The sequence below is a fragment of the Meriones unguiculatus genome, chromosome 20 (genome assembly GCF_030254825.1).
Source record: "Meriones unguiculatus strain TT.TT164.6M chromosome 20, Bangor_MerUng_6.1, whole genome shotgun sequence".
Classification (NCBI taxonomy): domain Eukaryota; kingdom Metazoa; phylum Chordata; class Mammalia; order Rodentia; family Muridae; genus Meriones; species Meriones unguiculatus.
In genome coordinates this window covers 65,199,759-65,225,986 of record NC_083367.1, presented here as the reverse complement: position 1 = coordinate 65,225,986, position 26,228 = coordinate 65,199,759, and positions in this window count along the sequence as shown.

The following is a 26,228-nucleotide window of genomic DNA, read 5'->3' as shown; positions in this document are numbered from 1 at the left end:
CTGGACAGGAGCATCCACGATGCCCGCCATAATGATGTGCAGTTGATCCAATGGCACCTTCAGAAGCACTTCTGAGAAAAGCATATGAAAGAGAATGGCCAAGAACTGAGTGTGGTTCCACTTCAAACAAGACCCAGTTGTCTAGCTGTTAAGGACAAGGAGGGCAAGGACATTTCCAGCTTTTAGTGAAATCTCCCAGAGCGCCATACGTGTCTTAATTCTTGTAAGGATGCAGAAATCCATAAGTAAATAGACTGGTTTAGAAAGGATAGGAAGTAAACGTATAGAAATACGGGCTTTCCTAAACCTGTCCAGAGAAATCCCCCGTGTAATCTTTCTTCCCATTACATCTTACCAACTTGTTTCCTAAGTATTGTAAACCCTGCCTTTCAGCAGTTCTGCCCCAAGCACAGTAATCTAATCAACAGACAACTGTAAAAATGATTCGGAGAAGCTCCAAGATCAACTGAGCCTTCTGTTCACACGTCAATCATAGAATTTTTTATCAAGTGCAAATCTGACCTTGACACACACAAACACACAGGCACACGCACACACACAAATGTACCTCTAAATAAATAAAGAAGGAAAGAAGGAAGGACAGATAACCTAGTGGACACATCTATCTTTATTTCTAGGTGGAATGCTCTTTAGGGAAGAGATTATATTTTTTATTTCTTTCTCACAAATACAAGCCATCCCCCTCACAAAATGATTGGTATTAGAGATGATTATCTGTAAGTACATTTAAAATGTAACAGTCAATTAAGGATCGACAATTAACAGATCCCTGACACACCTGTTGGGTGCATTTCCTAGCTTTGGCTTCACTGTTTCTGATTCTGTGTGTCATGATGGTCCCCTCTTATTGATCAAATGACAGCTAACCAAGCAAGCAATGCCACATAAAAAGTCAGATCCAAACATTCATCAAAACCAAAAGCCCAAAGGAGCCCAAGCCGAGGAACTGGAGTGAGGAAGTTCTACCAAGATTCTCTATGTTGTTTAGGTCCCTGGGGATTTTCTCAGTTGGGCATTGAGGCTAAAGCAGCTGCTTCCAGAACAGCTATGGAGGAATCCAATTTCATAAGTCTCAGAGTACAAAATGTGAAATCATAAGCAAGATAGAAGGTTGGCAGAAAGTAACTGATATTCTTGTCAGCCCTGAAACCATCTACACACAAACAACAAAAAAATACACTTGGTTGATTATATTTATATACTTGTACATATATACATGTAGACATATATGCGTGTGTGTATGTGTGTATGTGTGTGTATGTATTAATCAGAGTAGAGGCTATCAGTTTGAGAGTCGGGGTGGGACATGAAATGATTTGGAGAGAGGGGGGACTTGGGAGGGGCTGGATGGAGGAAAGTAAAAATAGTATGACTATATTTTAACTTAAGAATATTAAACAAAGCAAAAAAGGAAGGGAAAACGCATATAAAAGTAAAAAGGCAGACCTGAAACTGGAAACAGGTTGAAAGGACGTTTAGTGGGGAGTTAGGAGGAAGAGTGAAAAAAAAAAAAAAAAGAATGTTAAGAATTCAAAACTGAGACCAGCTGACCAGCTGGATACCCACCGAGTAGACTCCCAGGAAGAGCCACATGGAGCACAGACAGGGAGGTCCCAGCAAAGCGCCTCTGTCCTTTGTGATAACACACTTTCACAGACTGATGGATCTCACTCCCGGATGTCTGCCAGAAAGTTTAGACCATCTGAGTCATTTACCTCTGACTCGGTGTCATGGAATGAATATAAATATCCCCCACTGGCTTACATCTAAATGTCCCCCAACAGTTTGTGTCTTTCAACACTTGGTCCCCAGCTGTTGGTACTGTTGTGGGTGTGGATTGTGGACTCTCTAAAGCTTAGTTGATGGACTTAGGCCACTGGAAGAAAGCCTTGAGAATTACAATGCAGGCCTTGCTTCCTGAGTCACCAAGATAGGGGCGGGTCTTGAGAAAGCTCCCGCCACCATCAAACAAGCTGTCTGAACTGCACCGCCTTCCCCACAATCCTCTGACACCCTCTGAGTCTGTGAGAGAAAAAAATTCTATTCTATATTCTTTGTTAAGGCTATTTCTCACAACAATGAGAAAAATAACCAATACAATGGTCGCTGCTATACCCACAACTGCATCCTTGAACAGACTGAGGCTCAGTTAGACAGCACTAAATGAATACATATTCACATCCACCTTTTACCACGCCCACCTTCTCCGCAGCCCCTTAAAATAGAGAATCAGCTTTGGTAATATAACGTTGAACACCTAGGTCTGTTCTAAAAGTATGTAAATATATATAAACTTCTAAAGTAATCAATATCTTAGAGGGGTTTTTTTCAGAAATTCTTTCAAAAAGAATGTATTAAGCAGGTTCTAGGGCATTTTCTTCAACACGGGGACAAAGGATTTCAGGTCTTCAGTGTTCCAGGCACGTTCCTCCTGTTTCCTCCTCACAGAGGTCGGCTCTTAATTTTTTTTTTTTTTCTGTTTCATTCAAAAAGCAATTCCACTACCAACCTGAGGTTAGCTACATTAATCTAATGTCAACTCCATTATTGTTAATTATTTTATGGGAGCTATATTTTAACAGAAGGGGTACAAAGATCCCCCGTGTCATTTGATAGCCCACCATGAATTATATTGAAATAACCACATTGATTTCCAAATCTCAGCTAGCAACTAGGACATAATTAAACTTTTATCTCTGCAAATTTTGCTGTCTTTTTTTTTAAAACCTGGTTGCCTATTGTTCAGCAGGCTAATCTTATTTTGCTCCTCAGGTGGGCCTAAAATTTCATTCAATGCTTAGGAAATAAATTAAAATGAAAGACATGTAATATCTGGTCATTTCTCAAATAAGAATTTCCACTGGCATATTTTCACCAGCTTCACCCCCTTCCCAGTTCTTATTTGACTTTAATAAAGCTACACTCTATTGAAGGTAAATGAAAGTGCTCCTCTGAGCTCTTGGAGTTAAATTAAAACAGTTATAAATCTGAAGAAGCAGCCATTTAAAGACCCTGCTTGACCTAACTCTGAACAGAAGAGATAACCTGTAGCTACAGAGAGAGTCAGCTCTGGTGGGACCACTCTGTAAAACCTGTGCTGCAGGCTGCACCCTCTCCCTGCCCCTTCCCCTCCCCATCACCTTCTCATCTCTCCTTATTCTTTCCATACCCTCTGGATAGGCCTTCAACTTGGTAGAAAACTTTCTCCAGACTCTTGGAAATGGTTTCTTTCATCAAAAACGAGAGAGAGAGGGAGAGATGGAGAGTTTGAAGAAGTAGGAAGAAGGTAGGCTGAAAAAAAAAACAGAGTTTGCATTTTCATTGATCACCTACCAAAAACAGAGCACTTCTTGTTGTGGTCTTTGCCTCAGGTTCTTAACCCGAAGTTCTCAGGTGTGAGAGATGAAAGGCCCAGGAATAAACAATATAAGGTACTCACTTCAGGTTTAAAAGTCACACAGGTGACGAAAATTAAAAAATAACACCAATCCATACGTATATGTGATGAACCAAACATGGAACTCTTCTTCAGAGACCATCTCAGAATGGCTGGTTGAGCCAGCTCTGTTTTTCATGCATGTGCAGACCTCGTCCTTATAGGCTGCTGTGACCCGAGGTGCCGGGCTGGCATCCTGGATTATGGCTGGCATCCTGGATTATGGCCATCCCTCCCTGCTTCCCAGAACCCCACAGGGTGAGCTGCAGCCCAGCCCAGCCCACTGGAATATTTGTTTGGTGAGCTGCACGCATGGCTAATAGGCACCTTCTTTTTAACTTTCCAAATGACTTTTCCATGAAGACCTATTTCTTACTGCTCCCTGAGGACCATAATGAACCCCATAAAGACAGAAACCAAGATCAAGAACTCTCATTTATCTGAGAACCTTGGGAGGGCACGGATTCCACCAAGCTAGCCTAAATAGCCTCGGAAGCAGAGTAGACTGACATTTTCAAAGATTAGCTGAGGTTTGCCCTCACCCATCTGGTCTGCTCTGATCCTCTAAACTCAATACTTCAGAAAAGGTGACAGGTTTCACAGAAGGATAGAATAAATGTTTAAAAAGGGCTTTTAAAAGGCCTTTCACTAGAGGTGTGTGTGTAAGAGAGAGAGAGTGTGAGCACAAGCCTGAGCTTGCTATGGTATGCATTTGCAGGTCATAAAACAACTTTTGGGATTCAAGTCTCCTATTTAGAGGCCCCAGTGATCAAACTCAGATCCTCAGGCTTAGCAGCAAGCACCTTTATCCACTGAGCCATCTTGCTGGCACAAGTATAGACTTTGGGAGGCAAAATTACCTGACTTAGTGCTCTTAGGTCACAGTTTAAAAGTCACACAGGTGACTTTTCTGTGATTCATTCTTTTCAGGTGATTCATTTCTGGAGGTAAGAATAAGAATGATGATAACTATATGATGACTCAAAGCAAAGAAAGCCATCTCACAGTGATTGCAAAGCCAGAACCATGCCAGGGAAGAGCACGGTCCTTGGAATCAGGCTAGGGACAGCTGAGCATTGACTCAGAGCCATGTCAGAAAATCCCTGCGAGCCCCATGATAGCGGCAGAAAGAGGTAGGATGAGAAAGAGGACCAGTGGAGTGATCTCCTTACTCTGTCCATACAGCAAGGTCACAGAAGTAGACAGAGCACGTTATTTAAAGAGATAATGACAGCTAATCCCTACCACAGCAGGTTCATAATTCACAGTTTCTTCCTTGAATACTCCCCCATCTCCAAATCTGTCTGCTCAGCACAGCCTCAAACAGGAATCCAGACTCAACTATGTCATGTGGTAATGACAAGGACCAGGACATTCCCCAGGGGATGCTGAAGTTGACCAATTCTCTGTCTCCCATCAGGGCCAGCCCACCTATGACAGCCATAAGCAGAAAGGTGAAGTCGTGGCCCTTTTCCAGAAAGTACTTCATTTAGTGGCTAAACTGACCTGCTCCCTGTGTTGCTCCTGCCTGGTGATTTATCGGATCTTCAAGATCTTTCTTTCATATTTAAATACCTTTATGCAAATGCACGCTAGCAGCTCCGCAGCAGAGGGTTTTGCATTAAGGCTCTGTATTATTCACATACAAAAATTCCATTTAAATCTCATTAAGCTTGTGACATAAATCCAAACAAACTAGAAAATGCCCCGTTAAGGTGGAGAAGTGACATATGTCTTCCAGTCCTCTGGCAAAATAACAAAGAATTAAAAAAATAAAATACAGGGAAGAAATGGTGGTGGTACTTCCCAGTTGGGGCAACCTGGAGAAAGCTGAATCTGTTCCTTTTCTGCCTCTAACTGTTGGCTGCTTTTTGCCTTTATCTCAATAGCATTTAAATGAAGTATTTGTCAGGAACTGTTTCTGGTAACATGACGCATGTGACTCACTGAGGCCAATAGTTGTGTTTCTGGAAATCCAGAAGCATCCCGGAAATACCCTAAGAAGTCTGTCTGCTAACAGTAGTTCCTTTTTTTTTTTTTTTTTTTAATTTCCCTCTTGGCATTTCTAGAGGTTCGAGATATAATTTATCTGTCATGTAGTATTAACAATATTCCTTTCAGAGACTTAAAGATTAGCCAGGCCCCCGAGCCACCAAACACTCAATGCCCTTCATGTTTCCATGGCTCGTCTCTAATCCAGTTTTTTCCTTGAAAACAATTATCATAATATCAGAGGTTTACATGGGCTTTACAACAACACCACACACTTCATATGACCGTCTCTAATTGCCAATTAGTTTAGATTGTCATTCTACGGTGTTTAGGGTAAAGAATTGGGAACTGGGGAGGAGCTGGTCTCCCTTTTACAGTTGTGATTATGGGTCTAATCTGCCTGCTTGATGTGACCTAGCACAAAATCAGACTGGCACCATGAGTGGCAGATTACTGAGTTATAATCACTGTTTTCTAGAGAAAAATATGGATGGGGCCTTGGCTTTGAGCAGCTGCTGGACTCCCTCAGAAGGTTAAACAAGAATTTCTTTAAAATTGGGTAAAGAAGGTCCCAAAGGAGACAAGAAAGAACTCCAGAAGAAGGGCAACAGAGTCAAGTAACCTAGGCCCATGGGGCTCATAGAGCCTGAAGCACCAAAGAGCATACATAGACTGGACTTGGGCCCCCGATACAGATGCAACTTTGGGTGGCTTGGTCTTCGTGTGTAGCAAGTGGAGCAGGGGTATCTCTGACATGGACTCTGTTGCCTGCTTTTGGATCACTTTTCCCTAACTGGAAGCAATGGGGCTTCCTTGCCTGGCCTCAGTGGAAGAGGATGTGCTTAGTCCTGATGTAACTGGATGTGCTGGGTGGGGTTGGTTTGTCTGGGGGTTGGAGGGTGCTCCTCTTTGCTGAGGAGAAGGGGAGGGGGCAAACTGGGAAGAGAGTGGGAAGAGAGGTGGAAAGGAGGAAGGAGACTGTGATAGGGATATAAAATGAATGAATGAATGAATGGATAGATAGACAGATAGAAAAATAAATAAATAAATAAATGTAGTTAAAAGAAAAAGAATCAGGGAGACCAGGCTTATGCAAGTGAACCAAGGTTATTGGTGATGTTCACAGTTCTTCACTTGCAGCTGTTGACTCTACCAGAAAAGATGGGTTTGTTTCCAGGCCCAAAGCTCAGCTCCACTCTGGAACTATCAAGCACAATAGACATATCCATCTCTATCCCTATCAGAAAAGGATGAAGAAAGTGAAGGGAAAAAAAAAGCAGAAAGAGAAATGGAGAGAATAACTAGATAAGACGATATGGCTCAAACATACATCCACGCCCACTGCTCAGCAGGCACTGGTGCACATTTCCCTAATCCCAGTCTCATCGGGGCTTTCAGAGACCACAGCCTTGCTACCTTCCTTGCTGCTCCTCCCAGACCACAGCCATCCTGGCACCACAGTCAACCAACTGTGCGCTGTGTTGGTGCCTCCTGTCTCAGACGGTGGCTAGCTCATGGACACGTGCTCCCTAAAAACTTACCTGGGTTGGGATATCAGATCTTCCTAAGGAACTTGAGGCTCACGCTTCTGTGACACGTTAGGAGATTTGCTTTTGAGGGCCTCGCACATAGGATAGGCTCAGGGAAGGCGCATGTTATCAGTTCTCTCTCAGTGAACTTAGGAACTCTAATTTTGCTTACTAGGACACAGCATGTTATTTGGCTAAAAAGAAATGATTGATCGGTTGTTGAGACAGCATTGGCATGAAATCTGTATATGAGTAATACAATACGATAAGCCTAGACAAATGTCTATATCTATGGGACCATCACCACCTCACAAGAGATAGCCCTCCACAATCCCTGCCCCCTTCCATGATTGCTTCCATGGCTACAGGATTTCTGCCAATATGACTTTGGTTGCAGTCTCTAAAATTTTCTATAAGTGGACTTAGGCAGTGTAGCTTCTTTCACTCAGCACACTGATTTTCAGATTTATTGGTTTATTTTCAGATTTATTTTTGGATTTATTATCCTTTTATTTTGTTTTTGTTTTCTCATAGTAGTATTTTGATCACTGGTACCCACTACAGAAATTTGAGTTGTTCAGAGGACTTGACTATGACAAAATGGGTGCTCAGAACCTTTAGGTTCCAGCCTTTGCATGGATGTATTTCTCTTTGCCACCTAGTCAGCAGAATGGCTGGGCGTCATACAATGGTTCAGGTTGAACTTTTCTCTGGGTGTGATGACATAAGCATGTTGGTTGCTCTTCCTCAATTACTTTCCCATCTTATTTGTGAAGACTGGACCCCTCACTGAATCAGGAGCTCCTCATTTCCCTTATAGCTAGACTGGCTTGCCAACAAGCCCTCATGAGGGGTCTCCCTGTCTTTTCCTTCCTGTAGTAGCACCAGGGTTAGAGGCAGGCACCTTTTGGCACAATTGGCTTTCCTATGGACACTAGGGATCTGAATTTAGGTCCTCACACTTGAGCAATCTCAGTGTGTTTAACGTTTTAACGAACAGCGAGAATGCTTTACGACATTGCTGTAACATCTTACGCTGCCAACAGCAGTGAACAAAGACCGTAGATCCCCTGCTTTTACTCGATATGGTCAATCTACTTCTCATTAACTGGTAGGCAGCAGCCTCTCCCTGCAGCTTTTCATGCATCTCACCGGTGACTACAGAAACAAGCATGTACTTCCCATCTTCATTTGCCATCTACGTGTCTTCTTTGGGAAATTGCTTATTCATATTGCCACCCAACCCAGGTCAGGAAACACATCCTACATAAAGACCAACATCTGCTAGAAAAGTCCTGAGGGGAGGGGGCCCTTTTTTCCAGTGGCCAAAGAATAGTAGTTTGTGAGCACAGCTCTCTCCCTGAAAAGTAACCTAGGCAACTGTTAGCATCATAATTCATACATCGGAGGAGTGATTTTCAGCGATGGCAGAGGAGACTAATAATGTATTATCCAGCTGTATGACCCCCAGAGTTTGAGGTCCGTAAGTCAATGAAGAACAAATGAAGCTGGCTGGTTTATCTACGTTTTCCTTGGAAAGGATACCAATGGCCTGTTTTTTAACTGGACTGTTTTCTCGGGGTTGGGTTTCTGGGAGTTCCTTGTGCAGGTTGTTTGGGTCCCTTTATAACGCATGTTTTGTGAACATTTCCTTCTAAGCTGTTCCATGTCGTTTCATACTGGTATGAAAACCCAAAATCAGTGATTTCCGTCAACTGAGCTCCTGAGTCTGTTGAACAATGAAACTTGCCTTTAGTGAAATATCAAAGAAATCTTGAACCAACCCAAGATCACAAAGATTTCTTCTTCTTTTGACTTGTTTCCAGGGGTTTTCTAGCTTTGCTTTACATGTGGGTCTACACTTCATGTCAAAGAGAGCTTGGTGTGTCTTCAGGTTCACTGATCTTGGTGTGTTGGTGTCTTTGCAGTGTCAGGTGTTGATGGTATAGAGTAAGAATAGAATCTGAATCATTTTAAGAAGGGAAAATACTGTGGTTTGAGTGTGCCACTTACAGGCTCACTCGTTGGCAGTTTGGTCTCCCAAGCTTGACAAGAGATATTGAGACTTGTGCCAGGTAGAACCCAATGCAAGGTCATCACTGACTTTTTCATGTGGCTCCTATTGTGCCCTGTGATCTCTCCCTCAAACAAGCGTCTCTCCATTGTGATGAAGGGATAACCCCAATGTGTTCCTGTTTCATATATTTGGCCTGTTAGGACTATGAACTAAATAAATCTCTTTTCTGTATACAATACCCAGCCTCATATATTTCATTGTAGTAAGAGAAAACAGTCATTAACTAATACAGAAAGAATAAAAAAAAAAAGAATGTTGTTTCAATACATTTGTGTTTAAGTTGCTATCAGAGGATGTGCAGTCTTGTGGAGTTAACCAAAGGGAGATGTAAGGGGAAATTCTAGATTAAGCATTGATCCAAAAAAGTAGCTCGCAGATCAGAGGGGGAAGAGATAGGGGAGAAAGAACATCTGGGGGGAGAAGGGTGAAAAAAGGGAAAATTCTAAAAGGTTATTAGATGCCTTTGGTTGCTTGAAGGGTTTATAAGCAGTTAGAAACTTTTCATTCCACAAGAGGCAAGTTTAAAGAAATACATAAATGTAAGCAAATGAAAATAATATAATTATTAACTCCAGGAAAGATGAAAAGTTATGTGAGACAGAAAATCTAATAACACTGTGCTACATAGTTTACAAATATAAAACACTTTTACCTATTCATAATAATGTAAGAGCTGTCAGGTAATTCACCAAAAATGTGCTACAATTCAGTGCAGAGAATGGGTTCCCAAGAGGAAGCTGCAGACAGGCTAATTCCTCAACTATCATTGAAGAAGAGTAAGGGCTATGACTACACTTAAATTAAAAAGGAAACACAGGCATAATTCTTGGAAATATAGGGCTGGGGTATAGCTCAGTGTACAGTACTTGCCAACCAAAGGGGATTTGATCCCCAGTGCCAAACAACAACAAAAGGGGGCGGGGGGACACCTGTCATTCTTAACATAACAAGTACAAAATCATGAACTCCTGCGTTCTGGTGTGTCAGAGGGGAGAGGGGAAAGGAATGAACTCAAGGGTTCCTGACAGAATGGAATGAAATGAATAAAGAAATGGAAACTTTTTTATTCATTATGTACATATTTTATTATGATTGTTTTAAATTTTTTAAAAATATTTTCTAAAGGGTTAAATGTCTGTCAGTGAATCTCTCAAACCTAGACCTTCAGGCTAAAGAAAATCTACAGGGAGAGTGGCCACCCAGGGAGAGGGCACTCAAATGGTTAGGCTTTAGGTGGTAGGCCATCCACATTCCATCTCTAGGGCTTTGACTTCCTTTCCCATCTGCACCATCTTCCCTACCCCCACAGAGTCCCTGAGAGGTCACCCTAAAGTTGGAACAGATCCCAGCTGTCAAAGGGAAAGTTGGGCCTTTGACAGATTCAAATGCAAGAAGTAAACTATTGGAAGTTGGTGGACCCTGCAATGCAGCTACAGCCTAAATTAAGTGGCATAGCCAGCAACAGAAGGGCTTGGCTGCTGCAGACAGGGGCCACTCTCCCCGGGCTGCTGAGCCTGAGCTATGGTGACAGCATGAGTGAAGTTGCCCTGGTCTTCTCTGGCCATTCTGTTGGGGGGGGAGGAGCAGGACGGTGTTGGTAAAAACAGCGCAGCTCAGACAATGCAGCAGCTGCCTTGACTAAGAATAGAATGCCGTGTTTGATTTGAATTAGCCATTTGAAACAAGAGCAAAGCAGCTCCCAGAGAAGCGCCATCTGTTTTCCTTTAAGGCTCGGTCATAAATAACAAGATGAAAATACATTTCCTGCTCTGGATTTGTGACCTGAGCTGCCTCCCACCCTGTTGTCACTGACCACGTCTGCTTTAAGTGCACGTGACATTAATGGGGCAGCTGTTGGCTGTGAGGCGGATGGACTCTGTGGTTGGTTGGGATCGGGTTTTTGGTTTTCTTCCGGTTAACGGCTCTGCTCAGAGCAGCTCCTTTATTTCACCCTCATTTGTTAAATGGGGAGATATAAATGAAGTGTTCTCTGCATACTGTTTTATAACAGCGACTCACACATCAAACTACCAAACAGCAGGGTGATCAAACTGCAAAACTGACAGGCAATCCTTTTCTGGAGGAGGTACTGTCCAAGTCGAGGTCAAGGCGAAAGACAGAAAAGGAGGACAGGCAGCCGTCCATTGCACAACACAGAGATCTGTTAAACCTGGAGGTGGGAGAAAGAGAGGAAGGAAGGGAGGGAGAACACAAGCAAGGCTTGGGAGATGGCTCGGTCTATAACGTGCTCGCCACACAAGCCTGAAGATCTGAATTCAGATATCCAACACCCAGGTGAAATAGCTGGGTTCACATCCGTTGTTAGCAATCAGGCATTTCCACCAGCCTGCTGTCAGGGACCTAGCTGCAGCTTACATCATCACAAGCCAGATGTGCCAGGTACAGTGCATAAAAGGCCCTTGCCGCCCAGAGCTCTCTCTCTCTCTCTCTCTCTCTCTCTCTCTCTCTCTCTCTCTCTCTCTGCTTCTCTCTCTCTCTCTCTCTCATGATTTCTTAGTGACATGCCCTCCCCCAAAGGTACACCCTTCCCCCTCTTGCTGCTTTATCCCAACACTTACAATCCCAGTTCTGGAGAGTTTGGGATAGGAAAATCACTGGGTGATATCTGTTTAGTCACAGTAGGCAAATTGGTGATCTCTAAGTCGAGAGACTGTTTCACTGGATAGATGGATGGATAGATAGATAGATAGATAGATAGATAGATAGATAGATAGATAGATAGATAGATAGATAGATAGATAAGAAAGTAATCAACTCACCCAACATTAAATTCTGGCCTCCTCATTCATATACACGGGTGTGCAGGTGAACTCTCAAATACATATGAACACATGAACACACAACAACGACAACACACACACACAGTAATTACTCTCTCCAGAGGCATCACAGACCACACGACTCTCCCATATCCATCCTAACTAAGCATTCCAGGAACTGTCAGCTGCGATTAACCAGCTCTGTCCTCAGCTATCTTTTGAATTCTCATCTGTACTGCAGCATTTGGCTTCTCTGGTGTGAACTCAAATGGAAAAGACCACGAAGGCTAGAGGGGTGTGTACCCAGCTAGGCCAGCTGCCAGGCCAGCTTGGGAGTCATTTCAGATGACAGGACAGGCAAACACTCACTGGGATGGGCAGTGGTTTCACCCCAGTGCTCTACCAGAGAAGCTGTACCGCAAGGCACACATCTCCACGTGTGCGCACACCCTCTGGTTTTTTTGGCATTAGTTCTGAGGGAGGAACCTAGGGTCATGCTCATGTGAGGCAGGTTGTGGCCCTGAGCCTCATGCCTAGCCTACTAGTCTGTTTTGTGAGGAATGGTTCTGAAGCAGAAGACAGATGTAACAAAGGAAATGTTATAAGGCATATCTGGCAGTTAATGAAGGTGTTGCCTTGGAGACCCGGTACAGATGCTGGGTTCCTGGAACGATGCTAGACACATGGCCGCGATGGAAACGGCGCAGAGCACACTGTCATCAGTGGGAAGCTCATGTAGATCTGGGAATGGCTTGGCTGGGAAATGGGTTGAGAAGGTGCCTGCTCATTCATTACTTAGCCTGACATGAATTCTCCTAGTCTGTTTCAGCCCAGGTAGACCTGGAGACATGTTATCAGTTAATGTTCTTCTTCTTCTTCTTTTTTTCTTTTATTGCTATTAAAATGCAAAGCAACAAACAGGAAACACCATCTTCACTTATTCTGCTGTTTACATGGACTAGTCCTGTCTTCCCAGTGGTCCACAGTCTATCTCTTCCTCTGACCCCTAATGGCACACTGCTCCTCACTGCACCTCACAATGACCAGTTTTCATCCACTCTATCCACTGAGGCAGAGCTGCTCACCCTGCAAGGCAAGACCTCACTTCCTCTCCCTGAGTAAGCCCCAGCCCCAGACAGAGGAGGTCCATGCCAGAACCAGGAGAGCAAGTTCTGGCACAGGGCACATGCCGAGTCATCCTTGGGGACAGTTAGTGAGTGTCATGAAAAGATCTGGACACTTCACAAAGTGACAGAATCTGTTGATTCTTTCCAGCCAGCAGCACTTACAGTGATTTGACTCTGGGACCCCTGACAGGCTTGCTCCTGACATATATCTAAACTTTGCCAGAAATCACTCGGAAAAATCACTAACTGAAATATTGCCGAATTCAGAAAAATCACTTCTGAACATGCTACCCCTTGATCCCACCACTCTGAACAAGACACATGGTTATTGTTTGTACCCCTATTTTGATATTCCTCGCAGCTGGCATCTTCTTGCACATGTATTTCAAAATAATTTTCACAGTAACTGTAACCCATGTCATTCCGTTTCTAGGAAATAGACGTGGTGTTCTGCAGACTCAGGAACTGCCCCTAGGTGGTAGGTGATGTCATTCCCACTTCACCAAAGAGGGTGGGAACTAGGAGACAGTAGGGTCTAGATGACCCATCTGTTAAGTCACGAAGCTGTGGTTCAGTTCTGAGACTGTACAGACTCGTTATACCAGGCCCTCTTCTGAGATGCTAGACATGTCAGATCAGTCATTCCTGAGAATCAGAGGCTCTGTGGCATGTAACTGCACTCTGCATGGATTTGGTGATTAAGTGTTGCTGAGACTATTCTACAACCATCAACAAAACAGACCTGATCGAGATTCACAAGCCTTGTAAAAATCAGCATATAATATTATTTTTGTCTCTCTTTTTCTTCAAATTTTTCACTAAAGGAAATTATACACCTCCTAATTCTAGAAAAGTCTCTAATTGTTTACTCAAACATGTTGGAACCCATGGTCATAATTAATAAAGGGCAGACATCTTGAGTGAAAATAATGTTGAGGATTTCCATAAATGAGAGAAGCCATGTCAATTGCCTTCAGCAATTGTCTAGTGTGAGGAACATGCATAGGCCTTGTAAAATCAAGGCCTTTTTCTTACTGCCTTTTAAATGAAGATTTTGGTCATTTCAGTGACTGCTTTGTTGTTTGAGACAGAGTCTCGTGGCACCTAGGCTAGCCTCATGCTCCTGATGATCTCTGTATTGTACTTCTCTGCCACCAAGATAAAACACCATGACCAAAGCAACTTATAAAAGGAAGGGTTTATTGGGGCTTGTGGTTCCAGAAAGAGGCCATCACAGCAGTAATCAGTAGGCTTGGCTGCAGGAGCAGGAAGCAAAGAGCTCAGATCTCAACTATGAGCTCAAAGCAAAGAGTGCAAACAAAAAGTGGGCCAAGGCTCTCAAAGATGGCTCCAGTGCCATACTTCCTGTAGCAAGGCTATTCCTCTGAAACCTCCCCAGACTGCACTGCCAATCGAGCACCAAGTGTCTAAATGCCTGAGCCTACAGAAGACATTCCTCACCCAAACCACCACAAAGCTGAACCTCTGCTCCTCCTGCTCCGGCTCCAGAGCAGTGACTATACCCACAAGCCACCACACTCTGTCTTATGCAGTGCTTGAACCCCGGACTTAGACGAGCGCTCTCCGAACTAAGCCACATTTTTACCCTCAGTGGCTCTCTTACACCATAACACAGTCCAGACATCTTCCCAGTCCTTTCTAGATCTCTTCTCATTTGACTCTTCTGACAACCCTCAATTACTGGTTTTCTTCTCACCGTGTAGATCAGGGAACTGAGAGCCAAAGTGGTTTGATGAAAACTTGGTTCCAGTGTAAATGCCCCTCCACCTCTCACTAGTTGGTCTTTAGCGCTCCCATTAGGTTGTCAACTGCTACAATCTTGCTATTTTGCTTTGCTCTTGACATTTCTCTGCCTGTTAAGCCTTCCTCAATCCCCCAAACCCCCTAGACTCTGCCCTGAGGCTAGCCCTCAGTGAATTTTACCCAGGCTCCCTCTACTCCAGGCACCTGCCTCTTGCCTCTAAACTACACTTCACACACATCAACCAAAGCTTTCCAACTACATACTGCAACCAAGAGAGAAGACATATTTTGTTGTTGACTTTTTTTTTTTTTTTTAGTACTGTGGCACCGTCCTTGACAGGTCAGATGTTAATGAGTTAGCACCCTCACTGGTTGTTATAACTTCTTTCACATAAGTTTCCATTTGGGTTAAAGATGTTACCCAATCTAGAAAAAAAAAAATACTCTTCCTCATCATTGCTGAGAATGTCAATATTATCATTACACAATAGAAAAGCAAGAGCTACTCTTTACCACGTGACCACAGCGGCTCAACCTCTGCTGTGGATTTCGTCTGTTTTACTGGCATAGTCAGAATCACCTGATCTTCATAGTCACATTTTGTCTGGCTTGCTTCCATCTTAGCACATAAATCGGGTCCTCTACTATTGGTAAAAGGAAAAAGAACATGGTTATATGCAGTGGTTACTTTAGAAGATAAAAGAAAAGTGAGGGTTAAGGAAAGGATTTTAAAGTTAATTTACCAAAATCCAACTCCATCCTCGCCCTACGCATACTGAAATAAGGCACTAATTACAAAAGGATTAACACTGTTCTCCATGGTAACAATGGAGTCCTCTGTCAGTGGAAGGTGATGGCAATATTTGCATTTATCTATGAGCACTGGATTCACAGATTATGAGTAAAGTCTTAACATTCTATTCAAATACAGTGAAGTATCCTCAGCAAAGACAAGGGCTGGCTTTCACAGTCTAAAGAGAACTGAATCATTTCGAAACCAGCAGCTCCTTCCTCAGTGCTCTGTAGAAGCTTGTAAGGGCGCTGTGATTGTGTTGACTGGCGGCATTTATTCTGCTGGCAAGGAGCTGGCTTCCCTGCCTGGACAAATGATTCCAATAACGCTGTCCAAAAAAGAAAAAGAGATTTTCTTATTATTCTGCGCTATGCGCTCAGCCTTCCCCCTCGCTGCTGCCCACTCAGATGACTGTCAAGTTTCAGCATGAATGTAATGGCTCAGTGAGAGAGTCATAAATAAACACGATTTCTCTCCCTGAATGATTCAACATGGTGTGTCCATGTCGAACCAGAGAATACCATTAGCATGGTCAATTTTAGTTATAAACAGAGTTAATGCTTTTTCTTTTTCCTTAACTAAATTCTGACACCAACTTTACTAACTGCCTTGAAGTAGGGTCCGGCACTTTTTGTGGAATGCAGTGACTCTATAAAATGTAGTAAACATGGAGATACCGGGGCCGGCAAAAAGAAAGAAAAGGATTTCGGATTAGTTCTCACATTCTTGGTAGAATTTTTCCTCTTCCCTTTCAAGTTTATTCCCTTATCCCATCTAGGTCAAGATTTCGGGGGCATAAGGAGACTTTTACATACTGATAACCTTGAAAGATGAATGCAAGACCATCCTTTAAGCCCTTTCTTTAAAGGTTCATTTTTTTTTCTTCAAAAAAGAGGAAAAAAAAAAGAACATTTGATTGAAAATAAAAGAGAGTTGTCAAAGTTCTCAATTCCACATTTCTAGGTGGAATGGTGACCTTACCCTCACACATTTCCTGAGGTGTGAGGTCTGAGGGGCCAGGAGGGGCTATTGTAGCCCCATTTTCTAGGTTTGACACGTCAGGAACAGTGCTAACTGAACACTGTTATTATACCCTCCCTGGCCACATCCATGATACCTTCTATTTACTGCAAGGCAGCAAAGGTCTCCCAGATGTAATTAAGGTCACCAATCAGTCGACCCTAAATTAATCGAAAGAAAGACGATGTGAAAGGTCCCAGTTAATCACATAGCACCTTTAAAAGCAGAGAGCTTTCGCGGTTGTTGGCAGGAGAAGAAGTAAGAGCTATGCAAGCTGACGAAGGTCTTCTGTGGCTGACATGGAGGGCACCACATGTCCAGAACATGATTGTATTTACTTGGAAGGAAGAGGGCCCCTTGGGCAATAGGAAGCAAACCAAAGAACGTCTTACTTACACAACTGCAAGGACCTGAGTTCTGTCCATAAGCTGAATGAAATGGAAATAAATTCTTTCTATAACCTTCAGGTATAGCTAGCTGACCTCTTCTTCACTTTGGTGGTGTCAGCAGAGAACCCAGTTGTGCTGGCCCACCTGTTTGAGCTGGAGAAGCATAAGAAAATGACAGAGGTTCCTGCCCTTTACATTTGTGGTGGCACAGTACACAGCAATGCAAAGTAAATGCACTTTGAGTGAAATGAAAACTGTCTCCAAAGCTCTGCCCAAAATTTTTTTTTTCCAGAGCTGAGGATGGAGCTTGGGTGACATGTATGGAGCGCTGTGCTATAACATCCCAGTGCTATAAGCTGAGCATGGGGATGCACTCTTACAACGCCAGCACCGTGGAAATGGAGGCAGCAAGGGTGCCACAGGGGGAGCTGCATAAGACCCTGCCTCCAAAAGGCAAGAAGAAAGAAAAAAAGAAAGGAAGGAAGAAAGAGAGAAGGAAGGAAGGAAGGAGGAAGGAAGGAAGGAAGGAAGGAAGGAAGGAAGGAAGGAAAGAAAGGAGACTTTCTGAACCAAATTATATTCACTATTGCTAAATGTAATCTTTTGCTTTCTCTGGCTTAGTCCTCAACTCTTCTAGAATTCTCCTTTCTACCAAGTTTTCTGAAACCAACTAATAACTCATAGAATGAAAGGTTCTTCTGCAGCCTGTAATTTTGTCTCTGAAATCAAGTACTTTCTGAGTACATAATTCATTAACAATTAATCTTGTGCCACTTTGTGGAACCTTTTTCCTACAAGGTCTAAATCCTCATTTTATTACTACTTATTTCCTCTTGATTAGCGGGACTCGGGAAAGAAAGGGCTAAATTTAGGTCCCTCTCTACCCAAGCCAGGCCTTGCATGTCGTAGGTACCCAACAAATATTTTGTTCATTTGTTTTGCTCTAAAGTATGGCTCGTCAATGTTAATGATGCGAAATGACACCGAAAGCCCACAGCGAGCCTCATTAGCCCAGCAGTGGGAATCTCAGCAGTGACCTGACCCACATTCCACTTGCCCTTTAACTACCATGAACCCTGAGCACACTTAAACTGTCAAAATTAGAGAACATAACTGCAAAAACAAGATAATCACAGAAAATAATTTTGCCCAATTGATTTGTGTGACTTTCAATGACATTGTTAGCACCCGACTTATTCCCCAAAGTGGCGACTTCCGTATCGGGAGACGCTCTTGCCGTGGAAAATAATTCACAGTGAATGTACTATTCACATGAACGTGTAGAGGAGAAGACAGTATCAGGAGTCTTGAACCAGATATTTTTAATGATTAAAAATGATCAACAAATCAGGCAGGGAAAAGTCAGGGCCAAGAGTTACCTGTGGTATGGCAGGCCATGCAGATTTGACACAATCCCCTGAAATACAAGCAGGATTTTAAATCCCAGGTAAGATCCACTACACTCAATGAATCTGTTTTAGGTTCTCCGGGAAAAGCAGCAAGAATGCAATTTGAAAACCTAATGAAAGCCAACTTGGCCACAGTTCAGTGCCTGCCTTCTGAAGCTAACATCCCACCTCAGAGTACCACACTGTTTTCTCACTGTTGGACAATTAAACTCAAATCTTACCACTAGCCACTACTTTTTCTTTCTCAAAGGAAAACGTAAGATAAAAGTAAAGTTTACTTCTTGTAGACAAGACTCAGTTTGGGTGGAAGGTTTTATGGGTAGGTTGGTGTTGCCCTCCCCCACTGGGAATCCCGTCTGGCTACAGCAGCTGCTGACTTCCTGCTCCTTAACACCTGTTGAGTGGAGTCTTGCCCACCATAGCCTCCCATGAGCCTCCCCTGTCCCAGAGATGCCCCTCCCCCACCGATTTCTATTCTCTCTCCAAGTTCTTCCCTTCACTCCTCCTCTTCCTCTCTCCGCCCACCTGATCCCCACCCCCATTGTCCTCCCAACCCCTCTCCCACAAAACGTGCCCTGTCAACAAGAAGTGTAGGGGTAAAGATGGAACAGAGATTGAGAGAACGGCAAACCAGTGACTGGCCCAGCTTGAGACCCACACCACAGGAGAAGGTCGACCACTGTCGCTATTAATGATACTCTGCTATGCTTGCAGACAGGAGTCTAGCAGAACTGTCTTATGGGAGGCTCATCTGGCAGTTGATGGAGAAAGATGCAGAGACCCACGGCCAAGCTTGGGAGTGTGTGGAAAGAGGGGGAGAAGATAGAGAGAGCCAGAGGAGTCAAAGACACCACAAGAAGACCTACAGAGCAAACTAACCTGGGCTCATGGGGGCTCAGAGAGACTGAACCACCAACCAAAGAGCATGCATGGGCTGGACCTAAACCCCCTACACACATGCAGCAGATGTGCGGCATGTGGGTCTCCAAACAACAGGAGTGTGAGCTGTCTCTGACTCTGTTACACACCACTGGGTCACTTTCCCCTAGCTGGGCTGCCCTGCCTGGCCTCAGTGGGAGAAAATATATTTAGTCCTGTCGCAACTTGCGATGCCAGGGTGGGTTGGCTCACTTGGGGGCTTCCCTTTCTCTGGGAGGAAGGACGGGAAATGGGAAGAGGGGATGTGGGGGTGGGCCTGGGAGGAGAGAAGGGAGGGGGCTGAGATCAGGCTGTAAGGTGCAAATAAATGGAAAATAAATAAATAAATTTTACCTGAATTTTGTGTAGTCTTCTGAGTGTGTGTGTGTGTGTGTGTATATGAGAGAGAGCATGATGTGTGTTTGCACGTGTGGTATGTGTATGGTATATCTGTGTCTGTGTGTAGTGTATCTGTGTGGTATCTGTATGTCTGAGTGTGTGTGTGGTATGTGTGTGAGTATGGTGTACGTGTGTGAGTGTAGTATGTGTATGTGTGGATGTGTGTGTGAGCGGGAATTGCTATCTTCAATGTAAGACATGTTCATGCACGAATACTCAAGGACTCAGTTCTGTGGTCTCCTAATAAAATATTCCAGTGCCATCATGGCTCCTTTGTTAAATTTTATGGCTCCCTTATCTATGAACTTCAAAAACAAGCTGCTAGCCAGATACATATTTAATCCCCCAATGCTGAACTTGTTAGTTTTTGGATTTTACACTTTGGGACTATTCAGGGCCATATCTCAGGAATATCAAATGAAATAAGTCAGCATAGGCTTTCCTTGCTTTTACAAATAATTTCACAAATATTATTGTGTTGGAATGAGTGTTCAGGGTGACTTAAAATATGGAATTGAATTAGAGAAAGGAGATATACATTAAAAGACAGAAAGTACGCACTTCACAATATTACAGCAAATGTCTCCATAATTGGAGGACTGGGGCTGATACGTTTTGTCGTTAGTACTCTTCTATATTTTCCAAGCACCTGGCTGTGTGCAAACACACATTTGTAATAAGAAATACATGATTAAGAGTGTATTGGAGGGCAACACTGTCACAGTTTGCTGACAACTGCCCTAGTTGTCAGCAAAAAAGGCTTCCATCCAAAGGAAACCCAGAGACCCAGAGAAACTCCGAAGGGAATGATGGCTAGTCATGGTTGCCAATGTGCTTATATCTACAGTCGACCAAAATCCAGGCAGCTGTGCATGCCTGTGAAGGGTTTTCTCCATTGGATCATTTGGGGGGTGGGGGGAGAATACTTTCCCTAAATCTGGCCATACTTCCTGGTGGCAGCCACATAAAAAGCCATGGAAGAAGTCTTTTGCTTTGTGTCTGTTTACCCTCACTCTTTTGGGCAAATTTGCCTGCCCTGAGGCATTTCTTCCGAGGCATTAGAACCTACATCTTTGAAAATCCAATGCAGGCTGGATACCGGCAGCGCTCTAGGACTTTCCTGGGTCTGTAGCACCAGACTGCGACTGGTGAGACATGGCCTTTCCACTGGGAGACAGCCGTCAGGGGACTGCTTGGACCACAGCCTATAAGCTACCCTGGTAAACCTATAGATAACACTGTAGTAAATCTGTATTTGTGTATGTGTCTCTCTCTGTGTCTGTGTGAGTATCTTTGTGTCTGCGTGCGTCTGAGTGTGTCTGTATCTGTGTATATGTGTTCATTCTCTCAGTTCAGTTCCTAACTAACACAAGTCAGTATCAGAGACAATGCCCCTGGCCACTGAAGGTGGAAGCAACACCCAAGGTACTCCTTTTCAAGGTTAGAAGACACAAATGCTCTCCTCATGGGCTATCAAAGATCCTTAAATCAGAAAGGCCCAAAATGCAGGGAAAAAAAAAATCTCTATTTAACTGTGTTCTCTGTAACCTACAAAGGCACTTTGCAGGTTTGACCAGAGCAGAAAGTCCAAGTTTGTTTTGCCTATTTATTCATTCATTAAAAAAAAGAAAAGCATCAGCACTCGCCAGAACCAGGTCTGCTAGCAATTTCAGGAGACAAGTGTGACTTCCGGTTGACTTGGGAACCTTCAGTCACACTCTGCTGACTGAACCAGCCCTGACCAAAGCTACATAGCAGTGACATGGGGCTACATTCCACTATCCCCACTCTGGTCACAGATACTCTTAATTTCACAGGAGCTTAGTGACTGTCCTCGGGCCTTTTACTGTAGTGAGGTCATCTGTTTCTAAGAGTGTTCTCTGGCAGCCATGGGTCCATACAACGGTGTACTATGGGTTCTTTTAGTGAAATGCACAGAATTAAAACAAAGCCACTCACGGAACTCCAAGTCTCCACTTGTCTTGTTTCCTGGATGGCAGTAGCAAATCCGCCTACCTCAGGGAACATTCAGGCAACATGACTAGCACAGGCACTGTGCACATGGCACAGTGAAGTTTGCAAGTGTGCAAAGTATGTGTGTAAGCAGACACACCATCAAAATGGTGGCCTTGATAACCATCTTTAGCACACAAAAACAATCTTCAGTCATCATTACACACCACTGAACACTCACTGGGGCCCCAGACTACAGTAAATATGAGTAGATGAATAAGAGGTGGTCTTTGGTCCCAAGAGTTGACACTACAGGGAATGCATGTGGGTAAGCAGATGATCATTTCAGTGCAGCTTGGTTGGCTCCCTGAGACTACAAAGACAGACAGACAAATAAGCCGTGAATCTGGGGGATCTGACACTAGAACTCCTACACACAGAGCAGATAACCTTGGGACTCAAGCTTTTCAGTTATAATTCTTAATTTTTTAATTTGAAAAGTATACATCCGTGCTTGTTAGAACAAAGAAGTAAATTAAAGTCACTAGAAGCCCAGTGTAAAGAGGTAAGTAGCTTTTGTACTTTGTACCCTCCCAGAACTGTTTATATAAACACACATATGAAATACATGTGTATTCCTAATCAGTTTTATATTAAAAAGCTTAGGCTTTTTTTCAATGAATAAATAAGTAAATAAATAGACAAAACAAACTTGTACACTATTTTATAATCTGATTTTTTTTCCACTTAAAATATGTCATGAACTCTTAACTTCTTTTTGAAATTAAGTAGAGGGCTGGGAAGACATCTGGGTTAGGAAAGTGGTTGGTATTTAAACATGAGAACCCAAGTTTGATTCCCTGAACACAAATGTAAAAAGCCAAGCATGGTGGTACAAGCTTGTGATTCCCACTCTTACGGAGTAGAGACGAGAGGATCCCTGGGGCTCAATATCCAATCAACCTAGCCGACTTGGCAAACTCTGGGCCAATGAGAGACCCTGTTTCAACAAACCAAGGCCGATGGCTTCCTGAGGAAAGGCCAGAGGTTGACCTCTGGTTTTCCACTGCATATGCACACACATGTGTAGACATGTGCATCCATATACATACCCACAAAATTACATGCACACCCTCACAGTGTAATAAAATAACAATCTGAGTGCAAGTTTTTAAGAGGTTGCATAGTATTCTATCAAATATAAACACATTTTTTAACCTGTTTCTTTAAGTGTTTCCCACTGGGTTATGTAGGATATTTCTTTAATGGAAGAGTTACTTAAGAGGTGAAATGCCTTGACTTGATGAAACCATACAGGCAGGTGGGTGAGACTGAGGCCAGTGAGAAACAGTCAAACGACACCAGTATTCTGGCAGGAATATGGGAAGATCTGAACCAAGGTGGGACAGGGCAGGTAAGGGAAGAACCAGCCTGGGGATTTGTGAGTTTACAACAGAGATGGCTGCCTGTGGGCAAACAGAGCAGGAATGGGCCATGCCTGAACTGGAGCCTTCAACTTTTCGATGCTTATTCTTCTAGGGAGAGAAAACTTAGGAGCAGTGAACTTGGGGAATATGACATTGAGTTTGTTTCTGGACACCTTGAGATAGTGTGACAATTCATCACTGATTTGACACAACACTCCTCAATGAGTTATAGCTCCAGCTAAAGATCTCAAAGCGAAGACTGTGATCTCAGTAGTATGTGAACGTATGCAGCTCAGAGCTGAGGACTTGTGCAAATGGAAGCCTGCAAACAGAGGAACCCTAGGAGGCTGTGATGGGCCCAGGAACATCTCTGACAGGAACACGGAAAGAAACTGGCTCAGGAAAAGAGGCTTGCACGGTATTTAACATATGTTGCCTGGGGACTAGGGAAACCTCACAGGACTCGGTGGCTTTTCTGTGGGCATGCCCCTTCCCTGAGGACCATCATGATAAGAAAAAAAAAAACAAAAAACAAAAAAACATGGAGACCCAGTATCATCTTTCTCACCATTATGACCAAAATCCATAATGGAAGAAACTGAAAGATTGGAAGAGTCTTCTGCACAGTTTGGGGGATGCAGCCCATAGCTGCTTGGGTCCATGCATTTGAGAGCATCTTAGGGGCAAGAGTGTGGTATAGGGTAGAGCTATTCACATCACTAAGGACCCTGAAACAGTTTGATTCCCTGAACACAAATGTAAAAGGCCAGGCATGGTTTGTGTGTAAAGAGGTCTGGGTGATGTAACCCAAGTAGGCCCCACCTCCCAACATTTCCAGCTCCTCCCCAAATAACACTACCACCCGGACATCAGGCACTCAAAATGTCAGCCTACGGGATTGGTTCAGAGTTAAGTCCTAACAACAATCTCTGATTCTGGTGTTGTTTCTCAGAAGCTATCTAGCTTGTTTTAAAGTCTCTCTTTGACCCAGAGCTCAACAAGGAGGCTGGGCTAGGTGGCTAGCAACCAATAGTGAGTGATATAGGCTTGGATTCCAGGAGTAAGCCTCAGAGAACCCTAGAAAACACACAACACACACACACACACACACACACACACACACACACACACCATGGAAGCACATGTATAAAATAGGGGCAAAAGGTGAGTGCTGGCAAGTAAGTTAAGGAACAGAAAGTACATACCTGAAGCCCATTCTTCATCATAGGCATTTTCAGAGGGTTGAATACATTCACTGATACCATGTCCTTCAAGACAGAATGCACCATAAAGCATCTGCCAAACTCTGTCACTATAGGCCTCCCTGTTCAAGGAGCCCTGGCTGACAGCTCAGAGATCACCAGCCTCCTGAGAGCTCAGCACAGGAGATGCTGTCCCAAGACAACACCGGGGAGAGCTCTACCCACCTCCAGGCCCACTTACTTCAAGCAACACAACAAAGCAGCTGACTTGGTCTGTTTACAACCAAAATACACCCGTGCTGCACTCTCATCTACCCCTGAGGACACACATTTCCTAAAGTGTTTTTCTAAGTCTGAAATGCAAAATCAGGACAGGTCAGAGTGGCTGGCCTCTGCCCGTCTCTGTAAGCCGTGTGGCAATCAGGGCAGGTTCTCTTCCAAGCATAGGCATCATCAGCAACGTGAAGAAGAAGGAAAGAAAAAGCAAAAGCAAAAACTCCTGGGAAAACAGAGATGCCGTGTTGCGTGAACTCAGGCTCACACAGCTGTGGGAAGCAGATGCCAGGCAGCACCAGTGCGCTCAGCACATTCCATGCTCCAGCCATGGAGAGAGGCCTGGGTTCCCCAGGATCTGTGCTGCTCATGGATTCCAAGAAACAACCATTCTGTTGTGCGCACGACCAAGTGTGCACAAAGTCACAGCCACCCGTGACAATCCATAGAAAGGGAGATGCAAGAACAGGCTGTAGGTACAGGGAAGTGTGAGGACACCTTAACCACTCTAGCTTTTGCTGGTTTCTTTTTCTTTTTTTTTTTTAGGCGGAAGAATGACAAATGAGAAAAACCTGTATCTAAGCTCAAAGAGCCCTTTAAACAAGCAGCAAATACATTCTAAGTGATGAGAGAGCACCAAATCACAGTTCAATGGACAATGACTGCTTTCTTGGTGGTACAGAAAATAGCAGGGCATTTAGAATCAATTTGGTCTTAGGATTGATGAAATAGATAACTGGCTTTTTTTTTTTTTTTGATAATTGGCTTCTTATAAATGCATCGTAACTAATTCTGTCTTTCTCTCTAAAATATTTCATAGCTAATTCTTGTGTGGTGAAAATTTCTCCCAACATGCAATTCGCTATCGTTACAGTGAAATCTTGAGCACTGCCCACAGGTCTCTCATTTCTGAAGGTGTCAAAGTTGTCTGCCTTGCCTTGCTGGAAGTCCCCGGCAAGCCATCTCCCAAGCAACAGCTCTTTAACAGGCTTCTCGCTGCATGCTTTCCTAGAGAGCAAGGCTATGAGCTCTACCAATTCTCCAGAGACAGCCTAGCCTCTTCCAAGATTTTGTTTTCCTCTGCAATTTCCGTTTTATAGTTGAAGCCAGTGCTGAGGTCATTTGGCCTGAGCTGATCTCAATTACACCCCTCTGGCTGAAGCTGGGGTAGGGGTGGCCAGCCTGGTCACGCTGCTTCATTTTCCCTCTGTGAAACACAGGAATCAGAGAAGCTATTCCCCAGGTCTCCATAGGACAAACATGCTACAGATTAAAACAACTTCAAAAAATGACCACATGCTTGTAGATACTTCATTTGTGTACACAAATGGGCATATGATATCAAAATTAACCATTTGCTTTTTTAAACTTATATAGTAATTTATAATTTGCAAATTACCAAATACTGAAACTTCACATACCTCTCCTTTTTTTTCAGAACTGTAATCTTCTTCAGCATGAAAAACAAAATGCCATATCTTGACAATAGGCCTAAACTGAACTGATGGGCAGGCACAAAGAAGGTAACTCTAATGCCTGCAGGCTGCAAGGCTGTGAAGGCCAAGTTCATCTTTCCTGTGTCCCTGGCACAGAGTGTGGGCACAGTACATAGCAGGTGCTGACCGCTCACTCGCTGAATAAATGAGCCAATTGTTGGCACTGAGAAACAGATGAGGCCAAAATGAAAGCTTCGATGCCCAGTACATGTGTACATTCACA